We start from the raw sequence: 16,614 nt of genomic DNA, 5'->3' as shown, positions 1-16,614 counted from the left end.
TTAAGATATCTGAGAATCCATTTTACCGCATTCCAATGCTCTTTCCCGGGGTTAGAGAGAAAACGACTCACCGTTCCCACTGCATGAGCAATATCGGGTCTTGTACACACCATCGCATACATCAAACTTCCAACTGCTGAAGAATATGGTACTGAAGACATCTCCCCGATCTCTTCCTTGGATGAGGGACAAGAACTCTTGCTTAACTTGAAATGGTTGGCTAATGGAATGCTAACAGGTTTGGCATTGTTCATATTGAAACGTGAAAGCACTCGTTCAATATACTTCTCCTGAGATAGCCATAACCTTTTATTCTTTCTGTCTCGGGTTATCTGCATTCCCAAAATCTGTTGAGCCTGTCCTAAGTCTTTCATGTCAAAAGACTTAGAGAGTTCCTTCTTCAGCTGGTTGATCTTCGTTGCGTCTTTCCATACGATCAAAATATCGTCTACATATAGTAGAAGAGCAACGAAATCTCCTTCAGAAAACTTCTGAATGTAGACACACTCATCTGCTGCAGTTTTCTTGTACCCATGACTCACCATGCACGAGTCAAACTTCTTGTACCACTGCCTAGGTGCCTGCTTCAAACCATACAAACTTTTCTTCAGCTTGCATACGAGGTTATCTCCTGAAACCTCAAAACCTTCCGGCTGCTCCATGTAAATTTCTTCATGTAAATCTCCATGAAGAAAAGCTGTCTTTACATCCATCTGTTCAAGCTCCAAGTTTATACTTGCGACCAATCCAAGTATGACTCTAGTTGAAGTCATCTTGACTACTGGTGAAAATATCTCTTCAAAATCAATCCCTTTCTTCTGTTGGAATCCTTTGACTACAAGCCGTGCTTTGTATTTCACCACTTTTCAACTACTATCCTTTTTCAGCTTGAACACCCATTTTTTTTTCAGTACCTTCTTCCCGCGTGGAAGTTCTACAATCTCATAAGTTTGATTTTTCTGCAGAGAATTCATCTCATCCTGCATTGCGAGCAACCATTTTTCTTTATCCTTATGAGTTACTGCTTCATGAAAACTCTCTGGTTCTCCATCTTCAGTAAGTAGAAGGTACTCGGATTCCTGATATCTACTCGATGGAATCCGACCTCGTTCAGATCTACGAACTTCTGGAACATTCTGAGGAGATCCACCATCATCTTGACCTTGTGATGGTGCTGGAACGTCTGGCAAATGGGGTTGTGGCTCCCCGTGCTCAGCACCGTCATTTTCCTCATTATCTTCTACTTCTGGCATTTCTTCCTGCACTGAAAATTCATTTTTCATGAATGATTCCGTTGTTGCCTCTGGCACCTGAGCAGCAACATTTGTCTTCTGAGATATAGTGGGCTTTTCAATATCTTCTATTGTCTGGCTTTCATGGAACACTACGTCCCTACTTGTGATCACCTTTTTCTCCTTTGGATCCCATAATCTGTATCCAAATTCTTCATCTCCATAGCCTATGAATATGCATGGAGTGGTCCTTGCATCCAGCTTCTGCCTGAGCTCCTTGGATACATGTGCGTACGCCAAACATCCAAATACTCTTAAGTGAGAGTATGATGGATCCTTTCCAGACCAAAGTTTCTCCGGAACTTCAAAATTCAGTGGTACTGATGGAGATCGGTTGATCAAGTAACATGCGGCTCTGACTGCTTCTCCCCAGAATGGCTTTGGTAGCTTAGCCATACTGAGCATGCTCCGAACACGTTCCATGATTGTTCGGTTCATTCTTTCTGCTATACCATTGTGTTGAGGGGTACATGGAACTGTCTTCTCATGTCGGATGCCATATGATCTGCAATAGGCATCGAACTGCCTGGAAGAGTATTCACCGCCGTTGTCGGATCGAAGACACTTTAACTTCTTTCCTGTCTCACGTTCTACCATGACATGGAACTGTTTGAAGTAATCGAACACCTGGTCCTTCGTCCGCAAGAAATATAACCACACCTTTCGAGAAGTATCATCGATAAACGTCAGAAAGTATCGATTGCTGCCAATTGATTCAATCTCTAAGGGACCGCAAACATCAGAGTGTACCAGACTGAGTAACTCTGATTTTCTCGTTGAAGAGGAATTAAACGAGACTCTATGCTGCTTACCAAACAGACAATGATTGCAAGGATCTAGTGCAGCGTCCTTGTCTACATTGATAAGCTCCTTCTTTATTAGGGTAGACAACCCTTTCTCACTCATGTGACCGAGTCTCTGGTGCCATAAATTTTGTGAAGCCTCATTTTCTGCAACATTAAGGCTGTCTGTGCAGATCTTCACATGAGTTTTGTATAGTGTGACACAAATGTGTCCTCAAGCGACTATCATAGCGCCTCTTGACAATTTCCATGTGCCTTTACTGAAATGACTATCATAGCCCTGTTTATCGAGAGCTACCCCAGAAAGTAGATTCAGCCGAAGATCTGGCACATGGCGGACATCCTTCAGAGTGATTGTGCTTCCGGAACTTGTCTTTATCTTGACATCACCAATTCCGACAATCTCAGCGGAACTGGAATTTCCCATCTTCACAGCTCCAAAGTCTCCAGCTTTGTATGTTGTGAAGTATTCCTTGTATGGAGTCACGTGGTAGAAAGCTGCAGTATCTACCACCCATTCTGTGTCTTCTCGTGAGACGTGAAGGCATGTCTCATCATGGGTTGAACAATAAGCTACATCACCAGGGATAGTCACTAATGTTTCTCCACCCTTATTCTTCGGCTGTGAACTGCTTTGACTTTGTTCCTCTTTTAATCTATAGCAGTTCTTCTTCATATGTCCCTCTAATCCACAATGATGGCATTTATATGTTGGTTTTCTGCCATCAGCTGACCTGCCCCTGCTCTTGCTTCTACCTCTCCATTTATTTTTGCTATTCATTCGCTATCTCCCCCGATTCTCTGTGACAAAGGCATGGGTCTGATTTGTGTCCATGTCTTTTCTCCTTGCCTCTTCACTGAATAGGGCATCCTTGACCATTGACACGGTAAGTTTGCCATTCGGGGCTGAGTTGCTGAGTGTTACTACCAGCGTTTCCCAACTATCGGGAAGGGAACTAAGTAGCAGTAGCGCCTGAACTTCATCGCCAAGCGGCATCTCTACAGACGATAACTGGTTGACCAAGTTCTGGAACTCACTGGTATGCTCGGCAACTGAAGTTCCACTTTTGAGCTTCATGTTGACTAAACGCCTCATCAGCAGGGCTTTATTCCGAGCAGTCTTGGCCTGGTACATGTCCTCCAACTTTTTCCAGAGGACATATGCGTCTGTCTCTTGTGCAACATGGTGGAAGACACTATGATCAATCCATTGACGGATCTGACCAATAGTTTTTCGGTCTGATTTCTTTCACTCTTTCTCTTTGGCAGAATCAGGGTTTATACCCTTCAATTCAATAGGATCGAACAAATCTTTACAACTGGGGAGATCTTCCATCCGAGGTTTCCACAGCGTGTAGTTTGTGGCTGTGAGCATAATCAAGCTCCGGAAGATGATGTTGACTCTTCTGTGGACATTATCACCTTACAAATAATTTTTCAACACAAACGGGGTTGAATTGTAGAAAACAGAGATCACCGTTACGTCCGGAACGGTTGAAAATGGTGGAATAGACAATTCGCGGCTTAAATTCCACTTATGGGGCAGAATTATAATTTTCTAAACTTTCAGGGACCAAAAATGAATTTCTAAAAATTTCAGGGATCAAATTGTAAAATTACAGAATTCCTACAGTACTGCTACAGTCTGCTACAGGAACTTGCTACAGTGCCGCCAGCTGCTACAGTGAATTGCTACAGGACTGCTACAGTGAATTGCTACATGACTGCTACAGTGATCGTCTTCTCCGGCGAAAATTCCGGCACCGGTCGTCTTCTCCGACGAGATTCCGGCGAGTTGACCAAACTTTGACCGCGTTTTCTGGGCTCGTTATAACTCCGTTTAAGTCACCGTTTTTTGCTTTGGACTCGGTTCGACGAGACGAATCCAATGGTACACTCAAAATTGGATTTTGAGGAAACTTCAGAAGACCCAAAAACTCAACCAACGTCTCTAACCAAGCTCTTGATACCACTTGTTATGAAGAGGGGATTGCCTGGACGTTGGGAGATACAAATTTGAGAGAAAAACAACTCTATTACTCACAAGAATAGATTTACAGAGTATTACAAAACTCTTAAAAAAATTCTCAAAACTCACACACACTATCTAGGTTGTGATTACACTTCTCTGAGTGATTTGAGATGATTTACAATGAAAGTTTGCATCTCTATTTATAGCAAAAATTATATGGCGGTGGAATGGTGTGAACGGAGAAGGTTGGCGGCCGTCATCGTTATCAACTTTGCTACTTCCATATGAGTTGTCAAGGTTGCCTACTTTGAATATCTAGAAGGTGGGCTTCTAGATTGTAGGCTGGAAATCTTCAATTATGACATGCAGGCGGGAGCAAGAGACACATTGCGTCCTTGCGTCCTCTTGCGTCCTCGGGAAGCAAGGTCGCAAGAGGCACCTTGCGTCCACTGGGGAGCAAGGTCGCAAAGACGCATCTTGCGCCCTTGCGCTTTGCGCGGCAAATTGTCAAAAAAAAAAAAAAAAAAAAATTTCTATGGGTTGAGTAAAAAAAAAAATAGTTAGAAAAAATGGGCATTTAGGTGATAATCCCATGAAATTATCAAAAATAAAATGTCATGGCTGCAATTCGAACCTAAGTATGTTTGAAAGCAAACAAGAATGACAACCACCAGACCTATTTTGATTTTCTAAAATTGTATGCAATGAACCCTAAAGACCCTTTTTTCCGTTTACCTTTCACAACTCTATTATACTGAAACCTGAAACCTGTATGTGCTTCGTTCCCCAAAAAAATTACGCTTGATTTTCTCGTACTCTAATTTCTTGCAACTCTTTTCAAATACGCTGGAGTTTGAATTCAATCTATACCTCGCAATTAAACCCTTTAAATCGAATCGAAACCCTTATCTTCTTTGTTAACATTCATGCTTTCCATTGATCAACCAAGAAATAATACAATATATATATATATATATATATATATATATATATATATATATATATATATATATATATATATATATAGTACATGAGAAGGTAAACCAAGAGACAAGCAATAAGTGACAATAAGAGAAGGAACACTCAAGGGTTGAAACCATCGGCTAACATCCCTCGCAGTTGGAGCGGGAGGAGAAAGGATGCTCAAACTGGATCATTTTTTTCATCTCTCTTTTATTGCACCGAAAAGAGTGATATTCGCTGATTTTGTTGCATCTTACTTGATTGCGTTTCCCTTTCCGTAACGATGTTTCTTTTCGTCGTGGCTTGCATTGCCTAAGGATTGAGCAGGTCTTCAGCAGACAACATTGTCGACAATACCAATGCTCTTCAACGCTCGGATACCATGTTAACATTCATGCTTTTCATTGATCAACCAAGAAATAATACAATATATATATATTACATGAGAAGGTAAACCAAGAAATAAGCAATAAGTGACAATAAGAGAAGGAACACTCACGCGTATTGCAACAGTGTATCAGTCGAAATTTTGACAACATAACGTTACAATTTTAATAAATTGGTATTGCAACAGGTGGTCGATGGTGTCACTTGTGTATCGGTCGTCGGTCATTTGGTCGATTGAAGGTGATTTACAGTCGATCGGGGGTGATATATGGTCGATTGACGGATGAGATACCTACGCTCGACTGTAGTTCTAACTAAAGATGAAGAAACAGAAGCAGTTCTGGTCGCCTGAAAATTCTGTTACGGTGGTTCACGGTGGTGAAGTTCGGAAAACACTCGAAAGAAAGGTAAAACGATTAATTTTGTTAGTAAAAGAATCAGAGACCTTCGATTAACACATTCTAATCTATAATCGATGTAAAAACACAGCGAATCGATTAAAACGAATTTGTTTTTAACCTAACTTTTTCGGACAGAAAAAATTCAGAATTAAGGCTTATTTTTGGGAATTAACTTCTAAAAATATGAACGAACGTTCTCTAAATGTTGATAACGCTTTCTACAATTCCAGATTTGAAAATACTTCCTAAAAATTTTGGCGCTCAAAACAGTTTTTGAAGAACTAGAACAGGTTTTTGATTAAAAACGGGATTAAAGCACGAATTGAGGCTCGAATCGATTCAAAGAGCTTGATTACGCTCTGATACCACTTGATAAGTCTTGATTTTAGCTTCGATTCGTGTTCTAGATGATGTATCGATTAAGTACAGTAGGTTTAGTGAAGATGATGAATATGAATGTTGAAGATGAACAAGATGTAACAAACTCAGATCTGAATGGATTATAACTTGTAATATATTTCTCTGTTTGTACAACACCAATGGATTCAATCACAATTAGATTGATCCACGGCTTTTTTCAACAATCAACTTGATATGGATCAAGTTATGTCACAAGGTTAATCTAGTCTCTCAATGTGTTTGAGAGAGTAATTTGGGAAACACACTTTAAGTGTGTGTTATTGTGAGCTAGGTGGTGAAAGGCTTATGCATTCTAAGGTGGAAAATGATATTTATACTCATATCATTTTCCTTACATTAAGAGTTAAACCATTAAACCTGGTGTAATCAATCACCTAATCATGTATATATCAATTGCAAGGAATTCTATTCCTAACATATAATTGGATTAGTTATTCACATTAAAAGTCGAATTAGCTTGAAAACTTTGACTTTGAAAGTCAAACAAGCTTCCTTACTAAAATGACACGTATATGTATGTATATATTCTAAAGAAAGAATGATCGATAACTATAATGACCGGCTTTTGTGTTGGGTTCTATGGCCCAACCGTTTGCAGTGGCATTGACAGCGGTAAACCAAGTGCGGTGATAGTCCGTTTGCAGTTCAGTGACGAAAGACTGATTGTCGTGGCGAAAGTTAGCCCAAGTCACAGTGTTGCAGTGGCAATGACGATTAGGGGTGCTCATAATATCCGAATCCGTAATCCGAATTATCTGAAAATCCGATCCGAAAATATCCGGAAAATCGGATATCCAGATTTTCGATTATGGTGAATCGATTATGGTGGCGGCAGCTGAGACGGTGGTGGCGGCAGCTGAGACGGTGGTGAACTGGTTAAGTGGCAGCGACCGAAATAAGTTTACGATTGCTCGATGAAGATGATTGCCGAATTTTGTTATGAAGCTCACGAATAATAGTTTGTTTACGTGGTCTTCACCACCATAAAAAAATAAATAATCGGTGTACTTTTAATGACTTTGTTTCATACAACTTGCAAGTCAGTTACAAAAGAGAATTATAAACTATTGATGATTAGAGAATTTCGGTTTTTATTAAAAAATAAACAAAATGTGATGTGGTGGTAGATAATATTGATATGATGGCAAATCTTAAATTGTAAAAAAAAAAAATATGATGGTGAGGGTGTAGTTTGCACAGTCGTGGCCCTTGAAGATGTTATAGGATGTATGGAAGGAGAAAAAATGACAATTGACTTATGGTAGGATATGTTTTTGACGGGTGGTCTAGAGAAAACGACGTATGGTGGTCTACTAGAGTACGGAATTAAACCTGCTCTGTTATCATGATAGAGATTAGTAAACCGTGAATATTACTGTATTAATGCTAATGAGTATATTATATAGGAGTACATATATTGGTGAATAAGAATAGTAAAATATACAAAACATATACAGAAAATATATTCCATATACACACAAGTGATATAAGGAAAAGATATCAATCGATATCCTTACAATTTGTACTTCATTTTTACATAATCTTCAAAATTAGAAAATGTGTTCAAGTTTAGGTTTTTTGTTAAAGTTTTTTATGAGAATGAAATCTACAAGTATGATTTACGGTTTTCATTTTTACACAAATCACAATGAAGCTGCCGGTCATGAAACCCAGCAAAATCCCCAATCTAATAACATCAAGGCACCTTAATTTCACTACCATTTGCGAATCCAAATTACCAATCATTAAACCTCCCCACATCCAATCAGTTACCGAACAGAAGCTTCTCAAATTCATCACTACTTCTCATTGGCATTTCGTCGAACAGGTATCAGGCACACTCTCGCCCACCACAATCTCCACTACTTTACACAATCTCCGCACATCCCCTGCCTTAGCCCTCATGTTTACGGAGTATTTCAACCCCAATAACACTGATATCGAATGCTATTGTACATCTATCGCCATTATATGTCAACTCCCATAACCTGAATCGTCTTTGCAGTTCATCAAAACAGTCATCAGCTCAACCAAGTTTAGTTACAAGGATATGTTTGATGGGCTAGTTGATGCTCGTAAACGGTTAGGTATAACCAGTTCGATAATGTTTGATTTATGGATTAAAGGTTTGTGTGAATTGGAGAGAGCTGACGAGGTGTACCAATCTTTTTACTTAATTAAACAAAACTCGTTGGTGCCAAAAATCGAGACTCGTAACTGTATGTTAAGTATGCTTGTTAGATCGAATTATACACAAGCTGCGTGGGGTTTGTTTGCTGAGATGTTTAAATTGAAGATTGATCCTACTGTGTATACTTATAACATTATGCTTAATTTGTTGTGTGAAGAGGTGAAGTTAAAGAAAGAGAAACATTATGCTTAATTTGTTGTGTGAAGAGGTGAAGTTAAAGAAAGAGAAAAAATTCATTAGGGGTAAGAATAAGAATCTTGATGGTGCAAAGAGAGTATTGGAAAGCATGAAAAGAAAAGGTGTTAAGTCTGTTAGGAAGAGAGGATCGTCTGGACGTTGAAAGAAACAAATTTGAGAGAAAAACAACTCTATTACTCACAAGAATAGATTTACAGAGTATTACAAAACTCTTACAAAAAAAAAAAAAACTCTCAAACTCACACACACTCTCTAGGTTGTGATTACACATCTCTGAGTGATTTAGGATGATTTACAACTGAGGTTTGCACCTCTATTTATAGTAAAAATTCTATGGCGGTGGAATGGTGTGAACGGAGATGGTGGGCGGCCGTCATCGTCGTCAATTTTGCTACTTCCATATGAGTTGTCAAGGTTGCCTACTTTGAATATCTAGAAGGTGGGCTTCTAGATTGTAGGCTGGAAACTTTCAATTCTCCCCCTCCAGCCGAATCCACGAACATTCCAGTTATGTCTCTGCATAACTCCAACTTCTCTCGAGTCACCACCTTTGTTAACATATCCGCAGGATTCACCTTTGTATGGATCTTCACTAGTCTCAACGGTTGTCGATCAATTACCTCGCGTATCCAATGATAGCGAATATCAATATGTTTTGTACGGGAATGGTACATGGAGTTCTTGCTCAAATCTAGAGCACTCTGACTGTCACAATGTACCTTGTACTCCTTTTGCTTGATTTCAAATTCTTGGAGATAACGCTTTAACCACAACATTTCTTTTCCAGCTTCTGCGGCAGCAATATACTCTGCTTCAGTTGTGGATAATGCAACACACTTCTGTAGTCTTGACTGCCATGAAACAGCCCCCCCTGCAAAAGTGTAAATGAATCCTGAAGTAGATTTCCTACTATCAGGATCTCCGGCCATATCCGCATCTGTATAGCCTTCCAAGATTGGATCAGCTCCCCCGTAACAAAGACATAGATTCTTTGTACCTTTAAGATATCTGAGAATCCATTTTACTGCATTCCAATGCTCTTTCCCGGGGTTGGAGAGAAAACGACTCACTGTTCCCACTTCATGAGCAATATCGGGCCTTGTACACACCATCGCATACATCAAACTTCCAACTGCTGAAGAATATGGTACTGAAGACATCTCCCCGATCTCTTCCTTGGATGAGGGACACGAACTCTTGCTTAACTTGAAATGGTTGGCTAATGGAATGCTAACAGGTTTGGCATTGTTCATATTGAAACGTGAAAGCACTCGTTCAATATACTTCTCCTGAGATAGCCATAACCTTTTATTCTTTCTGTCTCGGGTTATTTGCATTCCCAAAATCTGTTGAGCCTGTCCTAAGTCTTTCATTTCAAAAGACTTAGAGAGTTCTTTCTTCAGCTGGTTGATCTTCGTTGCGTCTTTCCCTACGATCAAAATATCGTCTACATTAAGTAGAAGAGCAACGAAATCTCCTTCAGAAAACTTCTGAATGTAGACACACTCATCTGCTGCAGTTTTCTTGTACCCGTGACTCACCATGCACGAGTCAAACTTCTTGTACCACTGCCTAGGTGCCTGCTTTAAACCGTACAAACTTTTCTTCAGCTTGCATACGAGGTTATCTCCTGAAACCTCAAAACCTTCTGGCTGTTCCATGTAAATTTCTTCATGTAAATCTCCATGAAGAAAAGCTGTCTTTACATCCATCTGTTCAAGCTCCAAGTTCATACTTGCGACCAATCCAAGTATGACTCTAATTGAAGTCATCTTGACTACTGGTGAAAATATCTCGTCAAAATCAATCCCTTTCTTCTGTTGGAATCCTTTGACTACAAGTCGTGCTTTGTATTTCACCACTTTTCCACTACCATCCTTTTTCAGCTTGAACACCCATTTATTTTTCAGTGCCTTCTTCCCGCGTGGAAGTTCTACAATCTTATAAGTTTGATTTTTCTGCAGAGAATCCATCTCATCCTGCATTGCGAGCAACCATTTTTCTTTATCCTTATGAGCTACTGCTTCATGAAAACTCTCCGGTTCTCCATCTTCAGTAAGTAGAAGGTACTCGGATTCTGGATATCTACTCGATGGAATCCGACCTCGTTCAGATCTACGAACTTCTGGAACATTCTGAGGAGATTCACCATCATCTTGACCTTGTGATGGTGTTGGAACGTCTGGCAGATGGGGTTGTGGCTCCCTCTGCTCAGCACCGTCATTTTCTCCATAATCTTCTACTTCTGGCATTTCTTCTTGCACTGAATATTCATTTCTCATGAATGAATCTATTGTTGCTTCTGGCACCTGAGCAGCAACATTTGTCTTCTGAGATATTGTGGGCTTTTCAATATCTTTTATTGTCTGGCTTTCATGGAACACCACGTCCCTACTTCTGATCACCTTTTTCTCCTTTGGATCCCATAATCTGTATCCAGATTCTTTATCTCCATAGCCTATGAATATGCATGGAGTGGTTCTTGCATCCAGCTTCTGCCTGAGCTCCTTGGATACATGTGCGTACGCCAAACATCCAAATACTCTTAAGTGAGAGTATGATGGATCCTTTCCAGACCAAAGTTTCTCCGGAACTTCAAAATTCAGTGGTACTGATGGAGATCGGTTGATCAAATAACAAGCGGCTCTGACTGCTTCTCCCCAGAATGGCTTTGGCAGCTTAGCCATGCTGAGCATGCTCCGAACACGTTCCATGATTGTTCGGTTCATTCTTTCTGCTATACCATTATGTTGAGGGGTACGTGGGACCGTCTTCTCATGTCGGATGCCATATGATCTGCAATAGGCATCGAACTGCCTGGAAGAGTATTCACCGCCGTTGTCGGATCGAAGACACTTTAACTTCTTTCCTGTCTCACGTTCTACCATGACATGGAACTGTTTGAAGTAATCGAACACCTGGTCCTTCGTCCGTAAGAAATATACCCACACCTTTCGAGAAGTATCATCGATAAACGTCAGAAAGTATCGATTGCCGCCAATTGATTCAACCTCCAAGGGACCGCAAACATCAGAGTGTACCAGACTAAGTAACTCTGATTTTTTCGTTGAAGAGGAATTAAACGAGACTCTATGCTGCTTACCAAACAGACAATGATTGCAAGGATCTAGTGCAGCATCCTTGTATACATTGATAAGCTTCTTCTTTATTAGGGTAGACAACCCTTTCTCACTCATGTGACCGAGTCTCTGGTGCCATAAATTTTGTGAAGCCTCCTTTTCTGCAACATTAATACTGTCTGTGCAGATCTTCACATGAGTCTTGTACAGTGTGCCACAAATGTGTCCTCGAGCGACTATCATAGCGCCTCTTGACAATTTCCATGTGCCTTTACTGAAATGACTATCATAGCCCTGTTTGTCGAGAGCTATCCAAGAAAGTAAATTCAGCCGAAGATCTGGCACATGGCGGACATCCTTCAGAGTGATTGTACTCCCGGAACTTGTCTTTATCCTGACATCTCCAATTTCGAAAATCTCAGCGGAACTGGAATTTCCCATCTTCACAACTCCAAAGTCACCAGCTTTGTATGTTGTGAAGTATTCCTTGTATGGAGTCACGTGGTAGGAAGCTGCAGTATCTACCACCCATTCTGTTTCTTCTCGTGAGACGTGAAGGCATGTCTCATCATGGGTTGAACAATAAGCTACATCACCAGAGATAGTCACTAATGTTTCTCCACCCTTATTCTTCGGCTGTGAACTGCTTTGACCTTATTCCTCTTTCAATCTATAGCAGTTCTTCTTCATATGTCCCTCTAATCCACAATGATGGCATTTATATGTTGGTTTTCTGCCATCAGCTGACCTGCCCCTGCTCTTGCTTCTGCCTCTACATTTATTTTTGCTACTCATTCGCTGTCTCTCCCGATTCTCTGTGACAAAGGCATGGGTCTGATCTGTGCCCATGTCCTTTCTCCTTGCCTCTTCTCTGAATAGGGCATCCTTGACTATTGACATGGTAAGTTTGCCATTCGGGGCTGAGTTGCTGAGTGTTACTACCAGCGTTTCCCAACTATCGGGAAGGGAACTAAGTAGCAGTAGCGCCTGAACTTCATCGCCAAGCGGCATCTCTATAGAAGATAACTGGTTGACCAAGCTCTGGAACTCACTGGTATGCTCGGCAACTGAAGTTCCACTTTTGAGCTTCATGTTGACTAAACGCCTCATCAGCAGGGCTTTATTCCGAGCAGTCTTGGCCTGGTACATGTCCTCCAACTTTTTCCAGAGGAGATATGCGTCTGTCTCTTGTGCAACATGGTGGAAGACACTATGATCAATCCATTGACGGATCTGACCAATAGTTTTTCGGTTTGATTTCTTCCACTCTTTCTCTTTGGCAGAATCAGGGTTTATTCCCTTCAATTCAATAGGATCGAACAAATCCTTACAGCTGAGGAGATCTTCCATCCGAGGTTTCCACAGCGTGTAGTTTGTGGCTGTGAGCATAATCATAGCTCCCGAAGATGATGTTGACTCTTCTATGGACATTATCACCTTACAAATAATTTTTCAACACAAACGGGGTTGAATTGTAGAAACAAAGATCACCGTTACGTCCGGAACGGTTGAAAATGGTGGAATAGACACTTCGCGGCTTAAATTCCACTTACGGGGCAAAATTATAATTTTTATAAACTTCAGGGACCAAAAATGAAATTCTGAAAATTTCAGGGACCAAATTGTAAAATTTCAGAATTGCTACAGTACCACTACAGTACTGCTACAGTACTGCTACAGTGACTTGCTACAGTGCCGCCAGCTGCTACAGTGAATTGCTACAGTGATCGTCTTCTCCTGCGAAGATTCCGGCACCGGTCGTCTTCTCCGGCGAGATTCCGGCGAGTTGACCAAACTTTGACCGCGTTTTCTGGGCTCGTTATAAATCCGTTTAAGTCACCGTTTTTTGCGTTGGACTCGGTTCGACGAGACGAATCCAATGGTACACTCAAAATTGGATTTTGAGAAAACTTCAGAAGACCCAAAAACTCAACCAACGTCTCTAACCAAGCTCTTGATACCACTTGTTAGGAAGAGGGGATTGCCTGGACGTTGGGAGATACAAATTTGAGAGAAAAACAACTCTATTACTCACAAGAATAGATTTACAGAGTCTTACAAAACTCTTACAAAAAAAAAAAAAAAACTCTCAAACTCACACACAATCTCTAGGTTGTGATTACACTTCTCTGAGTGATTTCGGATGATTTACAACTGAGGTTTGCACCTCTATTTATAGTAAAAATTCTATGGCGGTGGAATGGTGTGAACGGAGATGGTGGGAAGCCGTCATCGTCGTCAATTTTGCTACTTCCATATGAGTTGTCAAGGTTGCCTACTTTGAATATCTAGAAGGTGGGCTTCTAGATTGTAGGCTGGAAACTTTCAAAGCCAGATGCATACAGTTATGGTGCATTTGTTAGTTGTATGTGTAAAGAGGAACTGTTAGATGAGGCATCTGAATTATTGCTTAAAATGGAGGAATTCGGGTTGATACCAACTGCTGTTATTTATACTGTAATACTTTAATAGATGCGTATTGTAACAAAGGGGATCTTGCAATGGCGTTTCGTTATAAGGAAGAGATGGTTAAAAAGGGTATACAGCCATCTGTATCTACTTATAATTCGATAATTCGTGCGTTGGTTTTTGAAGGTAAGGAATCATAAGCTGAAAATATGATGAAGGAAATGGGGAAAAAAGAATTGGTTCCTGATGAAATTACGTATAAATCGATAATTGGTTTTAAGTAGTCGAAATGGTCAGGTGCAGCCTTTTGTCGCGCCGCGAGAAGGTTTGGCGCGCCGCGACGTTGCACGTAAATCTGAGTCAGGAGCCGAGTAAAACAGATCTGAATTTATGTTATTTGTCGCGCCGCGAGAAAGGAAGTCGCGCCGCGACATTCCTGGCAGTCTGATGCCGAATTCAGCTTTTAAAGAGTGGGGTTCAAGGGAAAATTCGTCATTTTGCATGTAGATCTGATTGGAGTATTTAATCCCCACCACTTATCCATTTTATTCATTTTCTTTTCCTTTTTCTTTCTCAATTTCCTCTTAAAACACAAAACCCATTTAGATTAAACTTGAGATTTGAAGGTGAAGAATTGAGATTCAATCCTTGAGCAAGAACTAAAGTTGTTCTCCTCGTTCTTGGCTACGATTGGATAGTGTTGGTAAGCCTTAACTCTGTATTTTGAGTTTTAGATAATTTATGGCTAGGGTTTGGCCATTAGAGGCTTGTAAAGACCCATTTGAGATTTAATGGGTGAATTTGGGTTAATTTGATGTAAGGAAACCCTAATAGCTATGATCTAGGGTGTTGTCCATGTAAATTGAGATTTGTAAGTGTTAATGGTGTTGTTAGTCACTAATACACTTGTAGAATGATGAAAACTTGTTAATGGGTTAAGTTGACCAAAGTTGTTAGTATAAGTGTTAAAATGGGTCAAATGAGTGATTGTTGACCTAGTTAGGTGAGATGGGTATGAAATACCCATAATTTGTGCTAGTTGGTTATAGTAGACTCAAATCACTAGCTTTTAGTGATTTATATTGAGTCTTGGCCATTAATGGGCGGTTTTGGTATAAATGAGTCATTTAATGCAAACGGGTCATTAAATGCTCAAGTGTTGAATGTTGGTGTTTGGTCCAACTAGTTTGTGTATTGAAAGTATACTTATTGCTTTAGGTACTTTGCTTTGAAGCCTTCGGAAGTGCATGATCATCATCTTGGCGTTAAGGTGAGTGGGATAAGTATACATGTATGTATATAATATATGTATTTGTATGAATGGATATGTGTTGTCCGAGTTGGTGGTATATGTCGTTGTACACTAACGGTTTCTATGAATGGATATGCGTTGTCCGAGTTGGTGGTATATGTCGTTGTACACTAACGGTCGATTGGGCGGATATGTGTTGTCCAAGGGTTAGTGATATATGTTGTTGTACACTAACGGTTGTTGTGAACACCGATGGGAAATTCGAGTACCATTCCTTTGTACGATTGGTTAACCATGGTTGTGTGAATTCGTGATTAGTATATTAAATTGTGAGCTATATGCCATTGATGTTGCTAGCTTATTGTGTATTGCGGATAGTAGTTTATGCTTGTCATTGGCATGGTTGTTGTATTGCTAGCTTGTTTGTGGTATTATGTAAGTGAATGCAAGTAGATAGATTATATATGCATATGTATAATTATTGCACTCACTAAGCGTTAGTTTACCTCTCCCGTTGTTTATCTTTTTAGATGCCGGTGCGGACAAGGGAAAGGGGGTTGTTGGATACTAGTTACCCCGTGTTGGATGCTTGTTGAAGCTTTTGAAGTTGGCCTAGTGTTTTGGGTAGTTTAGCCCCAAACCATGCTCGAAGTGAAATGTCCCGTTCTTATTGATTAAAAACGTTCCATATTAATTGATTTCGTTGCGAGGTTTTGACCTCTATATGAGACGTTTTTCAAAGACTGCATTCATTTTTAAAACAAAACCATAACCTTTATTTCATAGATAAAGGTTTTAAAAAAAACTTTACGTAGATTATCAAATAATGATAATCTAAAATATCCTGTTTACACACGACCATTACATAATGGTTTACAATACAAATATGTTACAACAAAATAAGTTTCTTGAATGCAGTTTTTACACAATATCATACAAGCATGGACTCCAAATCTCGTCCTTATTTAAGTATGCGACAGCGGAAGCTCTTAATAATCACCTGAGAATAAACATGCTTAAAACGTCAACAAAAATGTTGGTGAGTTATAGGTTTAACCTATATATATCAAATCATAATAATAGACCACAAGATTTCATATTTCAATACACATCCCATACATAGAGATAAAAATCATTCATATGGTGAACACCTGGTAACCGATATTAACAAGATGCATATATAAGAATATCCCCATCATTCCGGGACACCCTTCGGATATGATATAAATTTCGAAGTACTAAAGCA

The 16,614-nt window shown here is 39.9% G+C and overlaps 1 pseudogene; it reads left to right on the top strand.

Annotated features, from left to right (window-relative positions):
* The first annotated feature begins 7,901 nt into the window (after positions 1–7,901).
* LOC139871186 (pentatricopeptide repeat-containing protein At5g39710-like) lies at positions 7,902–14,400 on the top strand (annotated as a pseudogene).
* Positions 14,401–16,614: the final 2,214 nt, after the last annotated feature.

Source organism: Rutidosis leptorrhynchoides, chromosome 10 (genome assembly GCF_046630445.1).
Source record: "Rutidosis leptorrhynchoides isolate AG116_Rl617_1_P2 chromosome 10, CSIRO_AGI_Rlap_v1, whole genome shotgun sequence".
Classification (NCBI taxonomy): domain Eukaryota; kingdom Viridiplantae; phylum Streptophyta; class Magnoliopsida; order Asterales; family Asteraceae; genus Rutidosis; species Rutidosis leptorrhynchoides.
This window is presented reverse-complemented; position numbering and strand designations above follow the sequence as displayed.